The sequence below is a fragment of the Lampetra fluviatilis genome, unplaced genomic scaffold, assembly GCF_964198595.1.
Source record: "Lampetra fluviatilis unplaced genomic scaffold, kcLamFluv1.1 SCAFFOLD_1177, whole genome shotgun sequence".
Classification (NCBI taxonomy): Eukaryota; Metazoa; Chordata; class Hyperoartia; order Petromyzontiformes; family Petromyzontidae; genus Lampetra; species Lampetra fluviatilis.
Window position 1 is genome coordinate 1 of NW_027621473.1, and position 27,616 is coordinate 27,616.

General features: G+C 55.7%; 1 long non-coding RNA gene across 1 annotated transcript; it reads right to left on the reverse strand.

Annotated features, from left to right (window-relative positions):
• Positions 1-115: 115 nt before the first annotated feature.
• LOC144955310 (uncharacterized) lies at positions 116-17,777 on the reverse strand. The gene is made up of 5 exons (XR_013641606.1): positions 17,699-17,777; positions 11,715-11,764; positions 6,519-6,623; positions 1,771-1,871; positions 116-193 (listed from the first exon to the last, which is right to left on the reverse strand). It is a non-coding gene; the product is annotated as an uncharacterized LOC144955310 (long non-coding RNA).
• Positions 17,778-27,616: the final 9,839 nt, after the last annotated feature.

The following is a 27,616-nucleotide window of genomic DNA, read 5'->3' on the forward strand; positions in this document are numbered from 1 at the left end:
CCCCTCCCCCTAGCCTCCCCCCAGCCCCTCCCCCTAGCCCCCCCCCCCAGCCCCCCCCCAGCCCCTCCCCCTAGCCCCCCCCCAGCCCCTCCCCCTAGCCCCTCCCCCCAGCCCCCCCCCCCACCTGAGGTCGAGGCAGGGGGAGCTGGAGCCACTCTGCACCACGAGGAGGCGGTCTCCCTCCAGAGCGGACCTAGAGGGGAGACGACCCACACCCACACACGGGGTGAGTGGGTGAGTGGGTGGGTGGGTGAGTGGGTGGGTGAGTGGATGGTTGGGTGGGTGGGTGAGTGAGTGGGTGAGTGAGTGGGTGAGTGGGTGAGTGAGTGGGTGAGTGGGTGGTTGGGTGAGTGGATGGTTGGGTGGGTGGGTGAGTGGGTGGGTGAGTGGGTGAGTGGGTGAGTGAGTGAGTGGGTGGGTGAGTGAGTGGGTGGGTGAGTGGGTGGGTGAGTGGTTGGGTGAGTGGATGGGTGAGTGGTTGGGTGAGTGGATGGTTGGGTGGGTGGGTGAGTGGGTGGGTGAGTGGGTGAGTGAGTGGGTGAGTGAGTGAGTGAGTGGGTGGGTGAGTGAGTGAGTGGGTGGGTGAGTGAGTGAGTGGGTGGGTGGGTGAGTGGGTGGGTGAGTGGGTGGGTGGGTGAGTGGGTGGGTGGGTGGGTGAGTGGGTGGGTGAGTGGGTGAGTGGGTGAGTGAGTGAGTGGGTGGGTGAGTGAGTGGGTGGGTGAGTGGGTGGGTGAGTGGTTGGGTGAGTGGATGGGTGAGTGGTTGGGTGAGTGGATGGTTGGGTGGGTGGGTGAGTGGGTGGGTGAGTGGATGGTTGGGTGGGTGGGTGAGTGAGTGGGTGAGTGAGTGGGTGAGTGGGTGAGTGAGTGGGTGAGTGGGTGGTTGGGTGAGTGGATGGTTGGGTGGGTGGGTGAGTGGGTGGGTGAGTGGGTGAGTGGGTGAGTGGGTGAGTGAGTGAGTGGGTGGGTGAGTGAGTGGGTGGGTGAGTGGGTGGGTGAGTGGTTGGGTGAGTGGATGGGTGAGTGGTTGGGTGAGTGGATGGTTGGGTGGGTGGGTGAGTGGGTGGGTGAGTGGGTGAGTGAGTGGGTGAGTGAGTGAGTGAGTGGGTGGGTGAGTGAGTGAGTGGGTGGGTGAGTGAGTGAGTGGGTGGGTGGGTGAGTGGGTGGGTGAGTGGGTGGGTGGGTGAGTGGGTGGGTGGGTGGGTGAGTGGGTGGGTGAGTGGGTGAGTGGGTGAGTGAGTGAGTGGGTGGGTGAGTGAGTGGGTGGGTGAGTGGGTGGGTGAGTGGTTGGGTGAGTGGATGGGTGAGTGGTTGGGTGAGTGGATGGTTGGGTGGGTGGGTGAGTGGGTGGGTGAGTGGGTGAGTGAGTGGGTGAGTGAGTGAGTGAGTGGGTGGGTGAGTGAGTGGGTGGGTGAGTGAGTGGGTGGGTGAGTGAGTGAGTGGGTGAGTGAGTGGTGAGTGGGTGAGTGGGTGGGTGGGTGAGTGAGTGAGTGGGTGAGTGGGTGGGTGAGTGGGTGAGTGAGTGAGTGGGTGAGTGAGTGGTGAGTGGGTGAGTGGGTGGGTGGGTGAGTGAGTGGGTGGGTGAGTGAGTGAGTGAGTGGGTGGGTGAGTGAGTGAGTGGGTGAGTGAGTGGTGAGTGGGTGGGTGAGTGGGTGGTTGAGTGGGTGAGTGGGTGACTGGGTGGGTGAGTGGGTGAGTGGGTGGGTGGGTGAGTGAGTGGTGAGTGAGTGGTGAGTGAGTGAGTTGGTGAGCGGCTGGGTGAGTGGGAGACCTGATGCCCGAGTCCAACTCGGCGACTCGCGTGGTGAGGATTTGGAGCTCGCTGTGAGTGACGTCATTCAGAGCTGCACCAGAGTTGCTCGCAAGGATTACCTGCTCACCACACTCACCACGCTCACCACCACACTCACCACCCACACTCACCACCACGCTCACCACCACGCTCACCACACTCACCACGCTCACCACCACGCTCACCACCACGCTCACCACCACACTCACCACCACGCTCACCACCACGCTCACCACACTCACCACGCTCACCACCACGCTCACCACCACACTCACCACACTCACCACGCTCACCACCACGCTCACCACCACGCTCACCACCACACTCACCACACTCACCACGCTCACCACCACACTCACCACGCTCACCACCACACTCACCACCACGCTCACCACCACGCTCACCACCACGCTCACCACACTCACCACGCTCACCACCACGCTCACCACCACACTCACCACCACGCTCACCACCACGCTCACCACACTCACCACGCTCACCACCACGCTCACCACCACACTCACCACCACACTCACCACCACGCTCACCACCACGCTCACCACACTCACCACGCTCACCACCACGCTCACCACCACACTCACCACCACACTCACCACCACGCTCACCACCACGCTCACCACACTCACCACGCTCACCACCACGCTCACCACCACACTCACCACACTCACCACGCTCACCACCACGCTCACCACCACGCTCACCACCACACTCACCACACTCACCACGCTCACCACCACACTCACCACGCTCACCACCACACTCACCACCACGCTCACCACCACGCTCACCACCACGCTCACCACACTCACCACGCTCACCACCACGCTCACCACCCTCACCACACTCACCACCACGCTCACCACCACGCTCACCACACTCACCACGCTCACCACCACGCTCACCACCCTCACCACACTCACCACCACGCTCACCACCACGCTCACCACACTCACCACGCTCACCACCACACTCACCACGCTCACCACCACGCTCACCACACTCACCACACTCACCACCACGCTCACCACCACACTCACCACCACACTCACCACCACGCTCACCACGCTCACCACCACGCTCACCACCACACTCACCACCACGCTCACCACGCTCACCACCACACTCACCACCACGCTCACCACCACGCTCACCACCACGCTCACCACCACACTCACCACCACGCTCACCACCACACTCACCACCACGCTCACCACCACGCTCACCACCACGCTCACCACCACGCTCACCACCACACTCACCACCACGCTCACCACCACGCTCACCACCACACTCACCACCACGCTCACCACCACACTCACCACCACACTCACCACCACGCTCACCACCACGCTCACCACCACGCTCACCACCACGCTCACCACACTCACCACCACGCTCACCACCACGCTCACCACCACGCTCACCACCACGCTCACCACCACGCTCACCACCACGCTCACCACCACGCTCACCACCACGCTCACCACCACGCTCACCACCACGCTCACCACCACGCTCACCACCACGCTCACCACCGCGCTCACCACCGCGCTCACCACCACGCTCACCACCACGCTCACCACACTCACCACGCTCACCACCACACTCACCACGCTCACCACCACACTCACCACCACACTCACCACGCTCACCACCACGCTCACCACCACGCTCACCACCACGCTCACCACCACACTCACCACCACGTTCACCACCACACTCACCACCACGCTCACCACCACGCTCACCACACTCACCACCACGCTCACCACCACGCTCACCACCACGCTCACCACCACGCTCACCACCACACTCACCACAACACTCACCACCACGCTCACCACAACACTCACCACCACACTCACCACAACACTCACCACCACGCTCACCACAACACTCACCACCACGCTCACCACCACACTCACCACGCTCACCACCACGCTCACCACCACGCTCACCACCACGCTCACCACCACACTCACCACCACGCTCACCACCACGCTCACCACCACGCTCACCACCGCGCTCACCACCACGCTCACCACCACGCTCACCACACTCACCACGCTCACCACCACACTCACCACGCTCACCACCACGCTCACCACCACACTCACCACGCTCACCACCACGCTCACCACCACGCTCACCACCACGCTCACCACCACGCTCAACACCACGCTCACCACCACGCTCACCACCACGCTCACCACCACGCTCACCACCACGCTCACCACCACGCTCAACACACTCACCACGCTCACCACCACGCTCACCACGCTCACCACCACACTCACCACCACGCTCACCACCACGCTCACCACCACGCTCACCACCACGCTCACCACCACGCTCACCACCACGCTCACCACCACGCTCACCACGCTCACCACCACGCTCACCACCACGCTCACCACCACGCTCACCACCGCGCTCACCACCACGCTCACCACCACGCTCACCACACTCACCACGCTCACCACCACACTCACCACGCTCACCACCACACTCACCACCACACTCACCACGCTCACCACCACGCTCACCACGCTCACCACCACGCTCACCACCACACTCACCACCACGTTCACCACCACGCTCACCACCACACTCACCACCACACTCACCACGCTCACCACCACGCTCACCACCGCGCTCACCACCACGCTCACCACCACGCTCACCACACTCACCACGCTCACCACCACACTCACCACGCTCACCACCACACTCACCACCACACTCACCACGCTCACCACCACGCTCACCACGCTCACCACCACGCTCACCACCACGCTCACCACCACGCTCACCACCACGCTCACCACCACACTCACCACCACGCTCACCACCACACTCACCACCACGCTCACCACCACGCTCACCACCACACTCACCACCACGCTCACCACCACACTCACCACGCTCACCACCACGCTCACCACCACGCTCACCACCACGCTCACCACCACGCTCACCACCACGCTCACCACCACGCTCAACACACTCACCACGCTCACCACCACGCTCACCACCACGCTCACCACCACGCTCACCACCACGCTCACCACCACGCTCACCACCACGCTCACCACACTCACCACGCTCACCACCACGCTCACCACCACACTCACCACCACGCTCACCACCACGCTCAACACACTCACCACGCTCACCACCACGCTCACCACACTCACCACGCTCACCACCACGCTCACCACCACACTCACCACCACGCTCACCACCACGCTCAACACACTCACCACCACGCTCACCACCACGCTCACCACCACGCTCACCACCACGCTCACCACCACGCTCACCACCACGCTCACCCACTCACCCACTCACCCACCCACCCACTCAGTCACCCACTCACCACGCTCACCACCACGCTCACCACCACGCTCACCACCACGCTCACCACCACGCTCACCACCCTCACCACACTCACCACGCTCACCACCACGCTCACCACCACGCTCACCACGCTCACCACCACGCTCACCACACTCACCACGCTCACCACCACGCTCACCACCACGCTCACCACGCTCACCACCACGCTCACCACCACGCTCACCACCACGCTCACCACCACGCTCACCACCACGCTCACCACACTCACCACCACGCTCACCACCACGCTCACCACACTCACCACCACGCTCACCACCACGCTCACCACACTCACCACCACGCTCACCACCACGCTCACCACACTCACCACCACGCTCACCACCACGCTCACCACCACGCTCACTCACACCCACCCACCCACTCACTCACCCACCCACTCACTCACCCACCCACCCACCCACCCACTCACCCACCCACTCAGTCACCCACTCACCACGCTCACCACCACGCTCACCACCACGCTCACCACACTCACCACTACTCTCACCACCACACACACCACACTCACCACCACACTCACCACGCTCACCACCACGCTCACCACGCTCACCACCACGCTCACCACCACACTCACCACGCTCACCACCACGCTCACCACGCTCACCACCACGCTCACCACCACGCTCACCACCACGCTCACCACCACGCTCACCACCACACTCACCACACTCACCACACTCACCACACTCACCACCCTCCCCACACTCACCACCACACTCACCACGCTCACCACCACGCTCACCACCATGCTCACCACCACGCTCACCACCACGCTCACCACCACGCTCACCACCACGCTCACTCACCCACCCACCCACCCACTCACTCACCCACCCACCCACTCACCCACCCACTCACCACACTCACCCACCCACCCACTCACTCACCCACCCACCCACTCACCCACCCACTCACCACACTCACCCACCCACCCACTCACTCACTCACTCACCCACTCACCCACTCACTCACTCACCCACTCACCCACCCACTCACTCACCACACTCACCCACCCACCCACCCACTCACTCACTCACCCACTCACCCACTCACTCACTCACTCACCACACTCACCCACCCACCCACTCACTCACTCACTCACCACACTCACCCACCCACTCACTCACTCACCCACTCACCCACTCACTCACTCACCCACTCACCCACCCACTCACTCACCACACTCACCCACCCACCCACCCACTCACTCACTCACCCACTCACCCACTCACTCACTCACTCACCACACTCACCCACCCACCCACTCACTCACCACGCTCACCCACCTGAGTGCCTCTAGCCAGCAGTTCGCGTACGAGGGGGAACACTCCCAGGATGATGTCCACTCCGCTGTTGTCCACAAAGATGAGGGCACAGCGGTGGGGGGCACCCTGGGGGGGGGGGTCAGGGGGGGTGGTGGGGGTGGTGGGTGGTGGGGGTGGTGAGTCTGTGGGTCTGTGTGGTGAGTCTGTGTGTGGTGAGTGTGTGAGTGTGTGTGGTGAGTGTGTGTGGTGAGTGTGTGAGTCTCTGTGTGGTGAGTGTGTGAGTCTCTGTGTGGTGAGTGTGTGAGTCTCTGTGTGGTGAGTCTGTGGGTCTCTGTGTGGTGAGTGTGTGGGTCTCTATGTGGTGAGTCTGTGGGTGTCTGTGTGGGTCTCTGTGTGGTGAGTCTGTGGGTCTCTGTGTGGTGAGTCTGTGGGTCTCTGTGTGGTGAGTCTGTGGGTCTCTGTGTGGTGAGTGTGTGAGTCTCTGTGTGGTGAGTCTGTGGGTCTCTGTGTGGTGAGTCTGTGGGTCAGTGTGGTGAGTCTGTGGGTCTCTGTGTAGTGAGTCTGTGGGTCTCTGCGTGGTGAGTCTGTGGGTCTCTGTGTGGTGAGTCTGTGGGTCTCTGTGTGGTGAGTCTGTGGGTCTCTGTGTGGTGAGTCTGTGAGTCTCTGTGTGGTGAGTGTGTGAGTCTCTGTGTGGTGAGTCTGTGGGTCAGTGTGGTGAGTCTGTGGGTCTCTGTGTGGTGAGTCTGTGGGTCTCTGTGTGGTGAGTGTGTGAGTCTCTGTGTGGTGAGTCTGTGTGTCTCTGAGTCTCTGTGTGTCTCTGTGTGGTGAGTCTGTGGGTGTCTGTGTGGGTCTCTGTGTGGTGAGTCTGTGGGTCTCTGTGTGATGAGTCTGTGGGTCTCTGTGTGGTGAGTCTGTGGGTCTCTGTGGTGAGTCTGTGGGTCTCTGTGTGGTGAGTCTGTGAGTCTCTGTGTGGTGAGTCTGTGGGTCTCTGTGTGGTGAGTCTGTGGGTCTCTGTGTGGTGAGTCTGTGAGTCTCTGTGTGGTGAGTCTGTGGGTCTCTGTGTGGTGAGTCTGTGGGTCTCTGTGTGGTGAGTCTGTGGGTCTCTGTGTGGTGAGTCTGTGGGTCTCTGTGAGGTGAGTCTGTGGGTCTCTGTGTGGTGAGTCTGTGGGTCTCTGTGTGGTGAGTCTGTGGGTCTCTGTGTGGTGAGTGTGGTGAGTGTGTGTGGTGAGTCTGTGTGAGTGAGTGTGGTGAGTGTGTGGTGAGTGTGGTGAGTGTGTGTCTCTCTGTGTGTCTCTGTGTGGTGAGCCTGTGGGTCTGTGTGTGTCTCTGTGTGGTGAGTCTGTGAGTCTCTGTGGGTCTCTGTGTGGTGAGTGTGTGAGTCTGTGGGTCTCTGTGTGGTGAGTCTGTGGGTCTGTGTGGGTCTCTGTGGGTCTCTGTGTGTCTCTGTGTGTCTCTGTGTGGTGAGTCTGTGGGTCTCTGTGTGTCTCTGTGGGTCTCTGTGTGGTGAGTGTGTGTGTCTCTGTGTGGTGAGTCTGTGGGTCTGTGTGGTGAGTCTGTGCGTCTCTGTGTGTCTCTGTGGGTCTCTGTGTGGTGAGTGTGTGTGTCTCTGTGTGGTGAGTCTGTGGGTCTGTGTGGTGAGTCTCTGTGTGGTGAGTGTGTGGGTCTCTGTGTGGTGAGTGTGTGTGTCTCTGTGTGGTGAGTCTGTGGGTCTGTGTGGTGAGTCTCTGTGTGGTGAGTGTGTGGGTCTCTGTGTGGTGAGTGTGTGTGTCTCTGCGTGGTGAGTGTGTGTCTCTGTGTGTCTGTGTGTCTCTGTGGGTCTCTGTGTGAGTGAGTGTGGTGAGTCTGTGTGAGTGAGTGTGGTGAGTGAGTGAGTGTGGTGAGTGAGTGTGTGGTGAGTGTGTGAGTGAGTGAGTGTGGTGAGTGAGTGTGGTGAGTGAGTGTGGTGAGTGAGTGTGGTGAGTGAGTGTGGTGAGTGTGTGAGTGTGAGTCTCTGTGTGAGTGAGTGAGTGTGGTGAGTGAGTGTGGTGAGTGTGGTGAGTGAGTGTGGTGAGTGTGGTGAGTGAGTGTGGTGAGTGAGTGTGAGTGAGTGTGGTGAGTGAGTGTGTGTGTCTCTATGTGAGTGAGTGTGTGAGTGTGTGTGTGGTGAGTGAGTGTGGTGAGTGAGTGTGGTGAGTGTGGTGAGTGAGTGTGGTGAGTGTGGTGAGTGAGTGTGGTGAGTGTGGTGAGTGAGTGTGTGTGTCTCTATGTGAATGAGTGTGTGAGTGAGTGTGGTGAGTGAGTGAGTGTGGTGAGTGAGTGTGTGTGTCTCTATGTGAGTGAGTGTGTGAGTGAGTGTGTGAGTGTGGTGAGTGAGTGTGGTGAGTGAGTGTGGTGAGTGAGTGTGGTGAGTGTGTGGTGAGTGTGTGGTGAGTGTGTGTGTGTGAGTCTCTGTGTGAGTGAGTGTGTCTCTATGTGAGTGTGGTGAGTGAGTGTGGTGAGTGTGGTGAGTGAGTGATGAGTGAGTGTGGTGAGTGAGTGTGGTGAGTGAGTGTGGTGAGTGAGTGTGGTGACTGAGTGTGGTGAGTGAGTGTGAGTGTGGTGAGTGAGTGTGGTGTGTGAGTGTGGTGAGTGAGTGTGGTGAGTGTGGTGAGTGAGTGTGGTGAGTGTGGTGAGTGAGTGTGGTGAGTGAGTGTGGTGAGTAAGTGATGAGTGAGTGTGGTGAGTGAGTGTGGTGAGTGAGTGTGGTGAGTGAATGTGTGTGTCTCTATGTGAGTGAGTGAGTGAGTGTGGTGAGTGTGGTGAGTGTGTGTGTGGTGAGTGAGTGTGGTGAGTGAGTGTGGTGAGTGAGTGTGGTGAGTGAGTGAGTGAGTGTGGTGAGTGAGTGTGTGTGTCTCTATGTGAGTGAGTGTGTGAGTGAGTGTGTGAGTGAGTGTGGTGAGTGAGTGATGAGTGAGTGTAGTGAGTGAGTGAGTGTGTGTGAGTCTCTGTGTGAGTGAGTGTGTCTCTATGTGAGTGTGGTGAGTGAGTGTGGTGAGTGTGGTGTGTGTGTGGTGAGTGTGTGTGGTGAGTGAGTGTGGTGAGTGAGTGTGGTGAGTGAGTGTGTGTGTCTCTATGTGAGTGAGTGAGTGTGGTGAGTGTGGTGAGTGTGGTGAGTGAGTGTGGTGAGTGTGGTGAGTGAGTGTGTGTGTCTCTATGTGAGTGAGTGTGTGAGTGAGTGAGTGAGTGTGGTGAGTGAGTGTGGTGAGTGAGTGTGTGTGTCTCTATGTGAGTGAGTGAGTGTGGTGAGTGTGGTGAGTGTGGTGAGTGAGTGAGTGAGTGTGGTGAGTGAGTGTGTGTGTCTCTATGTGAGTGAGTGTGTGAGTGAGTGTGTGAGTGTGGTGAGTGAGTGTGGTGAGTGAGTGATGAGTGAGTGTGGTGAGTGAGTGTGGTGAGTGAGTGTGGTGAGTGAGTGTGGTGAGTGAGTGTGGTGAGTGAGTGTGGTGAGTGTGTGGTGAGTGAGTGTGGTGAGTGAGTGTGGTGAGTGAGTGTGGTGAGTGAGTGTGGTGAGTGAGTGTGGTGAGTGAGTGAGTGTGGTGCGTGAGTGTGGTGAGTGTGTGTGTCTCTATGTGAGTGAGTGTGTGAGTGAGTGTGTGTGTCTCTATGTGAGTGAGTGTGTGAGTGAGTGTGGTGAGTGAGTGAGTGTGGTGAGTGAGTGTGTGTGTCTCTATGTGAGTGAGTGTGGTGAGTGAGTGATGAGTGAGTGTGGTGAGTGAGTGTGGTGAGTGAGTGTGGTGAGTGAGTGTGGGGAGTGAGTGTGGTGAGTGAGTGTGGTGAGTGAGTGTGGTGAGTGTGTGGTGAGTGTGTGGTGAGTGTGGTGAGTGAGTGTGGTGAGTGAGTCTCTGTGTGAGTGAGTGTGTCTCTATGTGAGTGTGGTGAGTGAGTGTGGTGAGTGTGGTGTGTGTGTGGTGAGTGTGTGTGGTGAGTGAGTGTGGTGAGTGAGTGTGGTGAGTGAGTGTGGTGAGTGAGTGTGGTGAGTGAGTGTGGTGAGTGAGTGTGAGTGTGGTGAGTGAGTGTGAGTGTGGTGAGTGAGTGTGGTGTGTGAGTGTGGTGAGTGAGTGTGGTGAGTGTGGTGAGTGAGTGTGGTGAGTGTGGTGAGTGAGTGTGGTGAGTGAGTGTGGTGAGTAAGTGATGAGTGAGTGTGGTGAGTGAGTGTGGTGAGTGAGTGTGAGTGTGGTGAGTGAGTGTGGTGTGTGAGTGTGGTGAGTGAGTGTGGTGAGTGAGTGTGGTGAGTGTGGTGAGTGAGTGTGGTGAGTGTGGTGAGTGAGTGTGGTGAGTGAGTGTGGTGAGTGAGTGTGGTGAGTGTGGTGAGTGAGTGTGGTGAGTGTGGTGAGTGAGTGTGGTGTGTGAGTGTGGTGAGTGAGTGTGGTGAGTGAGTGTGGTGAGTGAGTGTGGTGAGTGTGGTGAGTGAGTGTGGTGAGTGAGTGTGGTGAGTGAGTGTGGTGAGTAAGTGATGAGTTAGTGTGGTGAGTGAGTGTGGTGAGTGAGTGTGGTGAGTGAATGTGTGTGTCTCTATGTGAGTGAGTGAGTGAGTGTGGTGAGTGTGGTGAGTGTGTGTGTGGTGAGTGAGTGTGGTGAGTGAGTGTGGTGAGTGAGTGTGGTGAGTGAGTGAGTGAGTGTGGTGAGTGAGTGTGTGTGTCTCTATGTGAGTGAGTGTGTGAGTGAGTGTGTGAGTGAGTGTGGTGAGTGTGTGTGATGAGTGAGTGATGAGTGAGTGTAGTGAGTGAGTGTGTGTGTGTGAGTCTCTGTGTGAGTGAGTGTGTCTCTATGTGAGTGTGGTGAGTGAGTGTGGTGTGTGTGTGGTGAGTGTGTGTGGTGAGTGAGTGTGGTGAGTGAGTGTGGTGAGTGAGTGTGTGTGTCTCTATGTGAGTGAGTGAGTGTGGTGAGTGTGGTGAGTGTGGTGAGTGAGTGTGGTGAGTGTGGTGAGTGAGTGTGTGTGTCTCTATGTGAGTGAGTGTGTGAGTGAGTGTGTGAGTGTGGTGAGTGAGTGTGTGGTGAGTGAGTGTGATGAGTGAGTGTGGTGAGTGTGGTGAGTGTGTGAGTGTGGTGAGTGAGTGTGATGAGTGAGTGTGGTGAGTGAATGTGATGAGTGAGTGTGGTGAGTGAGTGTGGTGAGTGAGTGTGGTGAGTGAGTGTGGTGAGTGTGGTGAGTGAGTGTGAGTGTGGTGAGTGAGTGTGGTGAGTGAGTGTGGTGAGTTCTACCCTCATTCTCTCCACCCAGGCATCGTAGTCATCCACCAGCCAGGGTCTCTCTGCAACGCACGACGCCTCCAATCAGACCACCACCAAACAAAGACAAAGATCCCCCGTGTAGCCTCTAAGACTGTAGGGGCAAGTGCTGTTAGCGAGCACCTATGAAGGCCGGCACGGCACACGAGGGGGTGGGTGGCCAGCACCACGCCCGGCCGCCTTTGTCTTCCCAGTGGCGATGTTTACACACCGCACCAGGAACTGAGTCGACCTAGGGGAGGCCCGTGACCGGTTCAGATAATCGTCACTGGTGGTGTTAGCCATGAGCGGGAATCGAACCCGGGTCGCGCAGCGTAGCGCTAACCACTACACCCACCACTCCCCACTACACAAACAGGTACACACACACACACGTGCACACACGCACACACACACACAGTGACACACACGCACAGTGACACACACTCACAGTGACACACACACACACAGTGACACACACGCACAGTGACACACACTCACAGTGACACACACACACACAGTGACACACACGCACAGTGACACACACTCACAGTGACACACACACACAGTGACACACACGCACAGTGACACACACTCACAGTGACACACACACACAGTGACACACACAGTGACACACACAGTGACACACACGCACACACACACACAGTGACACACACGCACAGTGAGACACACGCACAGTGAGACACACACAGTGAGACACACACACAGTGACACACACACACAGTGAGACACACACAGTGAGACACACACACGCACACACACACACACGCACAGTGACACACACGCACAGTGACACACACGCACAGTGAGACACACACACAGTGAGACACACACACGCACACACACACACAGTGAGACACACACGCACAGTGAGACACACACACAGTGACACACACGCACAGTGAGACACACACAGTGAGACACACACACGCACACACACAGTGACACACACACAGTGACACACACGCACAGTGACACACACACACAGTGACACACACACAGTGACACACACGCACAGTGACACACACGCACAGTGAGACACACACACAGTGACACACACACACAGTGAGACACACACACGCACACACACACACAGTGAGACACACACGCACAGTGAGACACACACACAGTGACACACACACAGTGACACACACACAGTGACACACACGCACAGTGAGACACACACAGTGAGACACACACACGCACACACACAGTGACACACACACAGTGACACACACGCACAGTGAGACACACACAGTGAGACACACACACGCACAGTGACACACACACAGTGACACACACACACAGTGACACACACACAGTGACACACACGCACAGTGAGACACACACAGTGAGACACACACACGCACACACACAGTGACACACACACAGTGACACACACGCACAGTGAGACACACACAGTGAGACACACACACGCACACACACAGTGACACACACACAGTGACACACACACACAGTGACACACACGCACAGTGACACACACGCACAGTGACACACACGCACAGTGACACACACAGTGACACACACACACAGTGACACACACGCACAGTGACACACACGCACAGTGACACACACGCACAGTGACACACACGCACAGTGACACACACGCACAGTGACACACACGCACAGTGACACACACACAGTGACACACACGCACAGTGACACACACGCACAGTGACACACACAGTGACACACACACACACAGTGACACACACGCACAGTGACACACACAGTGACACACACAGTGACACACACACACACAGTGACACACACGCACAGTGACACACACGCACAGTGACACACACGCACAGTGACACACACGCACAGTGACACACACGCACAGTGACACACACACAGTGACACACACGCACAGTGACACACACACACAGTGAGACACACACACGCACACACACAGTGAGACACACACACGCACACACACACACAGTGACACGCACACACAGTGACACACACGTGTACACACACACACAGTGAGACACGCACACACACACACAGTGAGACACACACGTGCACACACACACACGCACACACACACACAGTGACACACACGCACAGTGACACACACACGCACACACATACACAGTGAGACACGCACACGCACACACACACACAGTGACACGCACACACAGTGACACACACGTGCACACACACACAGTGAGACACACACACGCACACACACAGTGACACACACACAGTGACACACACGCACAGTGACACACACGCACAGTGACACACACGCACAGTGACACACACACACAGTGACACACACGCACAGTGACACACACACACAGTGACACACACGCACAGTGACACACATACAACAACAACAACCGCCATTCGCCACTAAGTGGCGGTGACATCACCACACTGCACCACACACACACACACTGCACCACACACACACACGCGCACACACACACACACACGCACACACACTGCACCACACACACACACTGCACCACACACACACACGCGCACACACACACACACACGCACACACACTGCACCACACACACACACTGCACCACACACACACACGCGCACACACACACACACGCGCACACACACTGCACCACACACACACACTGCACCACACACACACACGCACACACACTGCACCACACACACACACTGCACCACACACACACACACGCGCACACACACACACACGTACACACACTGCACCACACACACGCACACACACTGCACCACACACACGCACACACACTGCACCACACACACACCCACGCGCACACACACACACACACACACGTACACACACTGCACCACACACACACACTGCACCACACATACACACTGCACCACACACACACTGCACCACACACACACACTGCACCACAGACACACACGCACACACACACACGTACACACACAGCACCACCCACACACACACATACACACAGCATCACACACACACACGCACACACAGCACCACACACAGCATCACACACACACACGCACACACAGCACCACACACACACACACAGCACCACACACAGCACCACACACACACAGCACCACACACACACAGCACCACACACACACACACTGCAACACACACACACACAGCACCACACACACACAGCACCACACACACACACACTGCACCACACACACACACGCACACACACACAGCACCACACACACACACGCACACACACACGTACACACTCAGCATCACACACACACACGCACACACAGCACCACACACACACACTGCACCACACACACACACTGCACCACACACACACACGCACACACACACACACGTACACACACAGCATCGCACACACTGCATCACACACACACATACACACAGCATCACACACACACACACACGTACACACAGGACCACACACACACAGTGACACACACACAGTGACACACACAGTGACACACACAGTGACACACACACAGTGACACACACACAGTGACACACACACACAGTGACACACACACAGTGACACACACACACAGTGACACACACACACAGTGACACACACAGTGACACACACACAGTGACACACACAGTGACACACACACAGTGACACACACACACACACAGTGACACAAGCACATACACAGTGACACACACACACACAGTGACACACACACAGTGACACATACACACAGTGACACACACAGTGACACCCACACACACACAGTGACACACGCACATACACAGTGACAACCACACACACACAGTGACACACGCACACACACACACTGCACCACACACACACAGTGACACACACACACAGTGACACACACACACAGTGACACCCACACACACACAGTGACACACGCACATACACAGTGACACCCACACACACACAGTGACACACGCACACACACACACACTGCACAACACACACACAGTGACACACACACACAGTGACACACACAGTGACACACACACACAGTGACACACACAGTGACACACACAGTGACACACACACAGTGACACACACACACAGTGACACACACACACAGTGACACACACACACAGTGACACACACACAGTGACACACACACACAGTGACACACACACACAGTGACACACACACACAGTGACACACACAGTGACACACACACAGTGACACACACACACACAGTGACACAAGCACATACACAGTGACACACACACACACAGTGACACACACACAGTGACACATACACACAGTGACACACACAGTGACACCCACACACACACAGTGACACACGCACATACACAGTGACAACCACACACACACAGTGACACACGCACACACACACACTGCACCACACACACACAGTGACACACACACACAGTGACACACACACACAGTGACACACACACACAGTGACACCCACACACACACAGTGACACACGCACATACACAGTGACACCCACACACACACAGTGACACACGCACACACACACACACTGCACCACACACACACAGTGACACACACACACAGTGACACACACACACAGTGACACCCACACACACACAGTGACACACGCACATACACAGTGACACACGCACACACAGTGACACACGCACACACACACACACTGCACCACACACACACAGTGACACACACACACACAATGACACACACACAGTGACACACACACAGTGACACACACACACAGTGACACACACACACAGTGACACACACACACACACAGTGATACACACACACACAGTGACACACACACACACAGTGACACACACACAGTGACACACACACAGTGACACACACACACAGTGACACACACACACACACAGTGACACACACACACACACAGTGATACACACACACACACAGTGATACACACACACACAGCACCACACACACACAGCACCACACACACACAGCATCACACACACACAGCACCACACACACAGCACCACACACACACAGCACCACACACACACAGCACCACACACACACAGCACCACACACACACAGCACCACACACACACAGCACCACACACACACAGCACCACACACACACAGCACCACACACACACAGCACCACACACACACAGCACCACACACACACAGCACCACACACACACGTACAAACACTTCACCACAGACACACACGAACACACACCACACACACACGTACACACACACGTACACACACTGCACCACACACACACACATCACCACACACAGCACCACACACACACTGCACCACACACACACACATCACCACACACACACACGTACACACAGGACCACACACACACACACGCACACACAGCACCACACACACACACTGCACTACACACACACACACACAGCACCACGTACACACACACAGCACCACACACACGTACACACACAGCACCACACACACGTACACACACGCACACACACGTACACACATCACCACACACACACACGTACATACACTCACCACACACGCACACACATCACCACACACACACACACGTACACACAGGACCACACACACACACACACGCACACACAGCACCACACACACACACTGCACTACACACACACACACGCACACACAGCACCACGTACACACACACAGCACCACGTACACACACACAGCACCACACACACGCACACACACGCACACACACACACGTACACACACTCACCACACACACACACACGTACACACACGCACACACACGCACACACACACGCACACACACGCACACACACGCACACACACACACATCACCACACACTGCACCACACACACACACGTACACACATCACCACACACACACACGTACACACATCACCACACACACACACGTACACACATCACCACACACACACACGTACACACACTCACCACACACACACACACGTACACACACGCACACACACACACACGCACACGCACGCACGTCACCCCCTACCTTGTAGCTTTTCCTTAGCCTCTTCAAATCCGAAGTGTGGGTTTGACTCCAGCACCCTGCACCACATCGACAGCGCAGCGAGTGGCAGAAGTCACTCAACACCGGCGCCTGTGCCAGGCTAGGTGCACACCCTCCCAATGTCACGTGACGTGTCGAAGGCTCGCTGCTGGCAGGAGGAGGTCACGTGACAGACCCTGCAGGTGCCATGGGTTGACTGCTGTGCCAGGCTAGGTGCAGGAGGAGGAGGTCACGTGACAGACCCAGCAGGTGCCGTGGGTTGACTGCCGTGCCAGGCTAGGTGCATGAGGAGGTCACGTGACAGACCCTGCAGGTGCCGTGGGTTGACTGCTGTGCCAGACTAGGTGCATGAGGTCACGGGACAGACCCAGCAGGTGCCATGGGTTGACTGCTGTGCCAGGCTAGGTGCAGGAGGAGGTCACGGGACAGACCCAGCAGGTATTATGGGTTGACTGCTGTGCCAGGCTAGGTGCATGAGGAGGAGGTCACGGGACAGACCCTGCAGGTGCCGTGGGTTGACTGCTGTGCCAGGCTAGGTGCATGAGGAGGAGGTCACGGGACAGACCCAGCAGGTGCCATGGGTTGACTGCTGTGCCAGGCTAGGTGCATGAGGAGGAGGTCACGGGACAGACCCTGCAGGTGCCGTGGGTTGACTGCTGTGCCAGGCTAGGTGCAGGAGGATGAGGTCACTCACTCACCCACCCACCCACCCACCGCGTTGTATAAAGTGGGTGATGGGGTGTGTGTGTGTGTGGTGTGTGTGGTATGAGTGGATGATGATGGTGTGTGTGTGTGGTGTAGTAGTTGGTGGTGGTGTAGTATTTTTCGATATAAAGCTTTCGTGACTGCAGGGATTCATCTTCTTGGTTCTTTCGGTAAAGTCACGTAGAAGGGAAGTAATAAAATAATACAAATAAAACATAATAAAATGAAATAATTCTCATTATTTCATTTTATTATGTTTTATTTTTATTATTTTATTACTTCCCTTCTACGTGACTTTACCGAAAGAACCAAGAAGATGGTGGTGTAGTAGTTGTAGCTGACGGTGTAGTTGTAGTTGGTGGTGGTGATGATGATGCTGTGTGGGTGGTGTAGTTGGTGTGTGTGTAGTTGGTGGTGATGGTGTAGTTGGTGTGTGTGTAGTTGGTGGTGATGGTGTAGTTGGTGTGTGTGTAGTTGGTGGTGGTGGTGGTGTAGTTGGTGGTGGTGGTGTAGTTGGTGTGTGTGTAGTTGGTGGTGGTGGTGGTGGTGTAGTTGGTGTGTGCGTAGTTGGTGGTGGTGGTGGTGGTGTAGTTGGTGTGTGTGTAGTTGGTGGTGGTGGTGGTGGTGGTGTAGTTGGTGTGTGTGTAGTTGGTGGTGGTGGTGGTGGTGGTGTAGTTGGTGTGTGCGTAGTTGGTGGTGGTGGTGGTGTAGTTGGTGTGTGTGTAGTTGGTGGTGGTGGTGGTGGTGTAGTTGGTGTGTGTGTAGTTGGTGGTGGTGGTGGTGTAGTTGGTGGTGGTGGTGTAGTTGGTGTGTGTGTAGTTGGTGGTGGTGGTGGTGGTGTAGTTGGTGTGTGTGTAGTTGGTGGTGGTGGTGGTGGTGTAGTTGGTGTGTGCGTAGTTGGTGGTGGTGGTGGTGGTGTAGTTGGTGTGTGTGTAGTTGGTGGTGGTGGTGGTGGTGGTGTAGTTGGTGTGTGTGTAGTTGGTGGTGGTGGTGGTGGTGGTGTAGTTGGTGTGTGTGTAGTTGGTGGTGGTGGTGGTGGTGGTGTAGTTGGTGTGTGCGTAGTTGGTGGTGGTGGTGGTGTAGTTGGTGTGTGTGTAGTTGGTGGTGGTGGTGGTGTAGTTGGTGTGTGTGTAGTTGGTGGTGGTGGTGTAGTTGGTGTGTGTGTAGTTGGTGGTGGTGGTGGTGGTGTAGTTGGTGTGTGTGTAGTTGGTGGTGATGGTGTAGTTGGTGTGTGTGTAGTTGGTGGTGGTGGTGGTGTAGTTGGTGGTGGTGGTGTAGTTGGTGTGTGTGTAGTTGGTGGTGGTGGTGGTGGTGTAGTTGGTGTGTGCGTAGTTGGTGGTGGTGGTGGTGGTGTAGTTGGTGTGTGTGTAGTTGGTGGTGGTGGTGGTGGTGGTGTAGTTGGTGTGTGTGTAGTTGGTGGTGGTGGTGGTGGTGGTGTAGTTGGTGTGTGCGTAGTTGGTGGTGGTGGTGGTGTAGTTGGTGTGTGTGTAGTTGGTGGTGGTGGTGGTGGTGTAGTTGGTGTGTGTGTAGTTGGTGGTGGTGGTGGTGGTGGTGTAGTTGGTGTGTGCGTAGTTGGTGGTGGTGGTGGTGTAGTTGGTGTGTGTGTAGTTGGTGGTGGTGGTGGTGGTGTAGTTGGTGTGTGTGTAGTTGGTGGTGGTGGTGGTGGTGGTGTAGTTGGTGTGTGCGTAGTTGGTGGTGGTGGTGGTGTAGTTGGTGTGTGTGTAGTTGGTGGTGGTGGTGGTGTGTAGTTGGTGTGTGTGTAGTTGGTGGTGGTGGTGTAGTTGGTGTGTGTGTAGTTGGTGGTGGTGGTGGTGGTGTAGTTGGTGTGTGTAGTTGGTGGTGGTGGTGGTGGTGGTGTAGTTGGTGTGTGCGTAGTTGGTGGTGGTGGTGGTGGTGGTGTGTGTGTAGTTGGTGGTGATGGTGTAGTGGTGTGTGTAGTTGGTGGTGGTGTAGTTGGTGTGTGCGTAGTTGGTGGTGGTGGTGTAGTTGGTGTGTGTGTAGTTGGTGGGTGGTGGTGTAGTTGGTGTGTGTGTAGTTGGTGGTGGTGGTGTAGTTGGTTGTGTGCGTAGTTGGTGGTGGTGGTGTAGTTGGTGTGTGCGTAGTTGGTGGTGTGGTGGTGTAGTTGGTGTGTGTGTAGTTGGTGGTGGTGGTGTAGTTGGTGTGTGCGTAGTTGGTGGTGGTGGTGTGTTGGTGTGTGCGTAGTTGGTGGTGGTGTGGTGGTGTAGTTGGTGTGTGTGTAGTTGGTGGTGGTGGTGTAGTTGGTGTGTGTGTAGTTGGTGTGTGGTGGTGTAGTTGTGTGTGGTGTAGTTGGTGGTGTGGTGTAGTTGGTGTGTGTAGTTGGTGGTGGTGGTAGTTGGTGTGTGTCGTAGTTGGTGGTGGTGTGTGTAGTTGGCGTGTGTGTAGTTGGTGGGTGGTGGTGTAGTTGGTGTGTGTGTAGTTGGTGGTGGTGGTGTAGTTGGTGTGTGTGTAGTTGGTGGTGGTGGTGGTGTGTGGTGTGTGTGTAGTTGGTGGTGGTGGTGTGAGTTGGTGGTGGTGGTAGTTGGTGGTGTAGTGGTGGGTGTGTGTGGTTGTGTGGTGGTGTTGGTGGTGGGTGTAGTTGGTGGTGTGTGTAGTTGGTGGTGGGTGGTGGTGGTGTAGTTGGTGTGTGTGTAGTTGGTGTGGTGGTGTGTGTGGTGTAGTTGGTGGTGGTGGTGGTGGATGGTGTAGTTGGTGTGTGGAGTTGGTGGTGGTGTGTTGGTGGGTGTAGTTGGTGGTGTGGGTGTAGTGGTGGTGGTGGTGGTGGTGTAGTTGGTGTGTGTGTAGTTGGTGGTGGTGGTAATGGTGGTGTAGTTGGTGGGTGGTGGTGGTGGTGGTGTAGTTGGTGTGTGTGTAGTTGGTGGTGGTGGTGGTGGTGTAGTTGGTGTGTGTGTAGTTGGTGTGGTGTGGTGAGTGGTGTAGTTGGTGTGTGTGTAGTTGGTGGTTGTGGTGGTGGTGTAGTTGGTGTGTGTGTAGTTGGTGTGGTGTGATGGTGGTGGTGGTGGGTAGTTGGTGTGTGTGTGTAGTTGGTGTGGTGGTGTGATGGTGTAGTTGGTGTGTGTGAGTAGTTGGTGGTAGTGTGTAAGTTGGTGTGTGTGTACCGTTGTTGGCTAGTGGTTGGTGATGGTGTAGTGGTGTGAGGTGTAGTGGTGGTGGTGGTGGTGATGGTGGTGCTAGTGGTGTGTGTGTAGTTGGTGGTGACTGGTGGTGGTGTGTGTGTAGTTGGTGGTGGTGGTGGTGTAGTTGGTGTGTGTGTAGTTGGTGGTGATGGTGTAGTTGGTGTGTGTGTAGTTGGTGGTGATGGTGTAGTTGGTGTGTGTGTAGTTGGTGGTGGTGGTGGTGTAGTTGGTGTGTGTGTAGTTGGTGGTGATGGTGTAGTTGGTGTGTGCGTAGTTGGTGGTGGTGGTGATGGTGTAGTTGGTGTGTGTGTAGTTGGTGGTGGTGGTGATGGTGTAGTTGGTGTGTGTGTAGTTGGTGGTGGTGGTGGTGGTGTAGTTGGTGTGTGTGTAGTTGGTGGTGGTGGTGTAGTTGGTGTAGTTGGTGTGTGTGTAGTTGGTGGTGGTGGTGATGGTGTAGTTGGTGTAGTTGGTGTGTGTGTAGTTGGTGGTGGTGGTGTAGTTGGTGTAGTTGGTGTGTGTGTAGTTGGTGGTGGTGGTGTAGTTGGTGGTGGTGTAGTTGGTGGTGGTGATGGTGTAGTTGGTGTGTGTGTAGTTGGTGGTGGTGGTGGTGTAGTTGGTGGTGGTGTAGTTGGTGTGTGTGTAGTTGGTGGTGGTGGTGGTGTAGTTGGTGTGTGCGTAGTTGGTGGTGGTGGTGGTGGTGGTGTAGTTGGTGTGTGTGTAGTTGGTGGTGGTGGTGGTGGTGTAGTTGGTGTGTGTGTAGTTGGTGGTGGTGGTGGTGGTGTAGTTGGTGTGTGTGTAGTTGGTGGTGGTGGTGGTGTAGTTGGTGTGTGTGTAGTTGATGGTGGTGGTGTAGTTGGTGTGTGTGTAGTTGGTGGTGGTGGTGGTGGTGTAGTTGGTGTGTGTGTAGTTGGTGGTGGTGTAGTTGGTGTGTGTGTAGTTGGTGGTGGTGGTGTAGTTGGTGTGTGTGTAGTTGGTGGTGGTGGTGTAGTTGGTGTGTAGTTGGTGGTGGTGTAGTTGGTGTGTGTGTAGTTGGTGGTGATGGTGTAGTTGGTGTGTGTGTAGTTGGTCGGTGGTGGTGATGGTGTAGTTGGTGTGTGTGTAGTTGGTGGTGGTGGTGTAGTTGGTGTGTGTGTAGTTGGTGGTGGTGTAGTTGGTGTGTGTGTAGTTGGTGGTGATGGTGTAGTTGGTGTGTGTGTAGTTGGTGGTGGTGGTGTAGTTGGTGTGTGTGTAGTTGGTGGTGGTGGTGGTGTAGTTGGTGTGTGTGTAGTTGGTGGTGGTGGTGGTGTAGTTGGTGTGTGCGTAGTTGGTGGTGGTGGTGTAGTTGGTGTGTGTGTAGTTGGTGGTGATGGTGTAGTTGGTGTGTGCGTAGTTGGTGGTGGTGGTGTAGTTGGTGTGTGCGTAGTTGGTGGTGGTGGTGTAGTTGGTGTGTGTGTAGTTGGTGGTGGTGGTGTAGTTGGTGTGTGCGTAGTTGGTGGTGGTGGTGTAGTTGGTGTGTGTGTAGTTGGTGGTGGTGGTGGTGTAGTTGGTGTGTGTGTAGTTGGTGGTGGTGGTGGTGTAGTTGGTGTGTGCGTAGTTGGTGGTGGTGGTGTAGTTGGTGTGTGTGTAGTTGGTGGTGATGGTGTAGTTGGTGTGTGTGTAGTTGGTGGTGGTGGTGGTGGTGTAGTTGGTGTGTGTGTAGTTGGTGGTGGTGGTGGTGGTGTAGTTGGTGTGTGTGTAGTTGGTGGTGGTGGTGGTGTAGTTGGTGTGTGTGTAGTTGGTGGTGGTGTAGTTGGTGTAGTTGGTGTGTGTGTAGTTGGTGGTGGTGGTGTAGTTGGTGTGTGTGTAGTTGGTGGTGGTGGTGGTGTAGTTGGTGGTGGTGGTGGTGGTGTAGTTGGTGTGTGTGTAGTTGGTGGTGGTGGTGATGGTGTAGTTGGTGTGTGCGTAGTTGGTGGTGGTGGTGTAGTTGGTGTGTGCGTAGTTGGTGGTGGTGGTGGTGGTGTAGTTGGTGTGTGTGTAGTTGGTGGTGGTGGTGTAGTTGGTGTGTGCGTAGTTGGTGGTGGTGGTGGTGGTGTAGTTGGTGTGTGTGTAGTTGGTGGTGGTGGTGGTGTAGTTGGTGTGTGTGTAGTTGGTGGTGATGGTGTAGTTGGTGTGTGTGTAGTTGGTGGTGGTGGTGGTGGTGTAGTTGGTGTGTGTGTAGTTGGTGGTGGTGGTGTAGTTGGTGTAGTTGGTGTGTGCGTAGTTGGTGGTGGTGGTGATGGTGTAGTTGGTGTGTGTGTAGTTGGTGGTGGTGGTGGTGTAGTTGGTGTGTGTGTAGTTGGTGGTGGTGGTGGTGGTGTAGTTGGTGTGTGTGTAGTTGGTGGTGGTGGTGGTGTAGTTGGTGTGTGTGTAGTTGGTGTGTGTGTAGTTGGTGGTGGTGGTGGTGTAGTTGGTGTGTGTGTAGTTGGTGGTGGTGGTGGTGGTGTAGTTGGTGTGTGTGTAGTTGGTGGTGGTGGTGGTGTAGTTGGTGTGTGTGTAGTTGGTGGTGGTGGTGGTGATGGTGTAGTTGGTGTGTGTGTAGTTGGTGGTGGTGGTGATGGTGTAGTTGGTGTGTGTGTAGTTGGTGGTGATGGTGTAGTTGGTGTGTGTGTAGTTGGTGGTGGTGGTGGTGTAGTTGGTGTGTGTGTAGTTGGTGGTGGTGGTGGTGATGGTGTAGTTGGTGTGTGCGTAGTTGGTGGTGGTGGTGGTGGTGGTGTAGTTGGTGTGTGTGTAGTTGGTGGTGGTGGTGATGGTGTAGTTGGTGTGTGTGTAGTTGGTGTGTGTGTAGTTGGTGGTGATGGTGTAGTTGGTGTGTGCGTAGTTGGTGTGTGTGTAGTTGGTGGTGATGGTGTAGTTGGTGTGTGTGTAGTTGGTGGTGGTGGTGGTGTAGTTGGTGTGTGTGTAGTTGGTGGTGGTGGTGGTGATGGTGTAGTTGGTGTGTGTGTAGTTGGTGGTGGTGGTGTAGTTGGTGTGTGCGTAGTTGGTGGTGGTGGTGGTGGTGGTGTAGTTGGTGTGTGTGTAGTTGGTGGTGGTGGTGGTGTAGTTGGTGTGTGCGTAGTTGGTGGTGGTGGTGGTGGTGGTGTAGTTGGTGTGTGTGTAGTTGGTGGTGGTGATGGTGTAGTTGGTGTGTGCGTAGTTGGTGGTGGTGGTGGTGGTGTAGTTGGTGTGTGTGTAGTTGGTGGTGATGGTGTAGTTGGTGTGTGTGTAGTTGGTGGTGGTGGTGGTGATGGTGTAGTTGGTGTGTGTGTAGTTGGTGGTGGTGGTGGTGGTGTAGTTGGTGGTGGTGGTGTAGTTGGTGTGTGCGTAGTTGGTGGTGATGGTGGTGTAGTTGGTGGTGGTGGTGGTGATGGTGTAGTTGGTGTGTGTGTAGTTGGTGGTGGTGGTGGTGTAGTTGGTGTGTGCGTAGTTGGTGGTGATGGTGGTGTAGTTGGTGGTGGTGGTGGTGTAGTTGGTGTGTGTGTAGGTGGTGGTGGTGGTGGTGGTGTAGTTGGTGTGTGTGTAGTTGGTGGTGATGGTGTAGTTGGTGTGTGTGTAGTTGGTGGTGGTGGTGTAGTTGGTGTGTGTGTAGTTGGTGGTGGTGGTGGTGGTGTAGTTGGTGTGTGCGTAGTTGGTGGTGGTGGTGTAGTTGGTGTGTGTGTAGTTGGTGTGTGTGTAGTTGGTGGTGATGGTGTAGTTGGTGTGTGTGTAGTTGGTGTGTGTGTAGTTGGTGGTGGTGGTGGTGGTGTAGTTGGTGTGTGCGTAGTTGGTGGTGGTGGTGGTGTAGTTGGTGTGTGCGTAGTTGGTGGTGGTGGTGGTGTAGTTGGTGTGTGTGTAGTTGGTGGTGGTGGTGGTGTAGTTGGTGTGTGCGTAGTTGGTGGTGGTGGTGGTGTAGTTGGTGTGTGTGTAGTTGGTGTGTGTGTAGTTGGTGGTGGTGGTGGTGATGGTGTAGTTGGTGTGTGTGTAGTTGGTGGTGGTGGTGATGGTGTAGTTGGTGTGTGTGTAGTTGGTGGTGGTGGTGGTGTAGTTGGTGTGTGCGTAGTTGGTGGTGGTGGTGGTGTAGTTGGTGTGTGCGTAGTTGGTGGTGGTGGTGTAGTTGGTGTGTGCGTAGTTGGTGGTGGTGGTGGTGGTGTAGTTGGTGTGTGTGTAGTTGGTGGTGGTGGTGGTGTAGTTGGTGTGTGTGTAGTTGGTGGTGGTGGTGGTGGTGTAGTTGGTGTGTGTGTAGTTGGTGGTGGTGGTGGTGTAGTTGGTGTGTGTGTAGTTGGTGGTGGTGGTGATGGTGTAGTTGGTGTGTGTGTAGTTGTAGTTGTTGCTGTGTGTGTGTGGTGTGTGTGGGTGATGATGTGATGATGTGATGATGTGTTGGTATGATGTGTTGCTGTGATGACGCCGCGTGTGTGTGGTGTGTGGTGTGTGTGGTGTGTGTGGTGTGTGTGTGTGGTGTGTGTGTGTGGTGTGTGTGTGGTGTGTGTGTGTGGTGTGTGTGGTGTGTGTGGTGTGTGTGGTGTGTGTGTGGTGTGTGTGTGTGGTGTGTGTGGTTGTGTGTGGTGTGTGTGTGTGTGGTGTGTGTGTGTGGTGTGTGTGGTGTGTGTGTGTGGTGTGTGTGTGTGGTGTGTGTGTGGTGTGTGTGTGGTGTGTGTGGTTGTGTGTGTGGTGTGTGTGTGTGGTGTGTGTGTGTGGTGTGTGGTGTGTGTGTGTGGTGTGTGTGTGTGGTGTGTGTGTGTGGTGTGTGTGGTGTGTGTGTGTGGTGTGTGTGGTTGTGTGTGTGTGGTTGTGTGTGTGTGGTTGTGTGTGTGGTGTGTGTGGTTGTGTGTGTGTGGTTGTGTGTGTGGTGTGTGTGGTGTGTGTGGTGTGTGTGGTGTGTGTGTGGTGTGTGTGTGGTGTGTGTGGTTGTGTGTGTGTGGTTGTGTGTGTGGTGTGTGTGTGTGGTGTGTGTGGTGTGTGTGTGTGTGTGTGTGGTGTGTGTGTGTGGTGTGTGTGTGGTGTGTGTGTGTGGTGTGTGTGGTTGTGTGTGTGGTGTGTGTGTGTGGTGTGTGTGTGTGGTGTGTGTGTGTGTGGTGTGTGTGTGTGGTGTGTGGTGTGTGTGTGTGGTGTGTGTGTGGTGTGTGTGTGTGGTGTGTGTGTGTGGTGTGTGTGGTTGTGTGTGTGTGGTTGTGTGTGTGGTGTGTGTGTGTGGTGTGTGTGGTTGTGTGTGTGTGGTTGTGTGTGTGGTGTGTGGTTGTGTGGTGTGTGTGTGTGGTGTGTGTGTGGTGTGTGTGTGTGGTGTGTGTGGTTGTGTGTGTGTGGTTGTGTGTGTGGTGTGTGTGTGTGGTGTGTGTGGTGTGTGTGTGTGTGGTGTGTGTGTGTGTGGTGTGTGTGTGGTGTGTGTGTGTGGTGTGTGTGTGTGGTGTGTGTGGTGTGTGTGTGTGTGGTGTGTGTGTGTGGTGTGTGTGTGGTGTGTGGTGTGTGTGTGTGGTGTGTGTGTGTGGTGTGTGTGTGTGGTGTGTGTGTGGTGTGTGTGTGTGGTGTGTGTGTGGTTGTGTGTGTGGTGTGTGTGTGTGTGGTGTGTGTGTGTGGTGTGTGGTGTGTGTGTGGTGTGTGGTGTGTGTGTGTGGTGTGTGTGTGTGGTGTGTGTGGTGTGTGTGTGTGTGGTGTGTGTGTGTGGTGTGTGTGTGGTGTGTGGTGTGTGTGTGTGGTGTGTGTGTGTGTGGTGTGTGTGTGTGGTGTGTGTGTGGTGTGTGTGTGTGGTGTGTGTGTGGTTGTGTGTGTGGTGTGTGTGTGTGTGGTGTGTGTGTGTGGTGTGTGGTGTGTGTGTGGTGTGTGGTGTGTGTGTGTGGTGTGTGTGGTTGTGTGTGTGGTGTGTGTGTGTGTGGTGTGTGTGTGTGGTGTGTGGTGTGTGGTGTGTGTGTGGTGTGTGGTGTGTGTGTGTGGTGTGTGTGTGTGTGGTGTGTGTGTGTGGTGTGTGTGTGGTGTGTGTGTGGTGTGTGTGTGTGGTGTGTGTGGTGTGTGTGTGGTGTGTGTGTGGTGTGTGTGTGTGGTGTGTGTGGTGTGTGTGTGGTGTGTGTGTGTGGTTGTGTGTGGTGTGTGTGTGTGGTGTGTGTGTGTGGTGTGT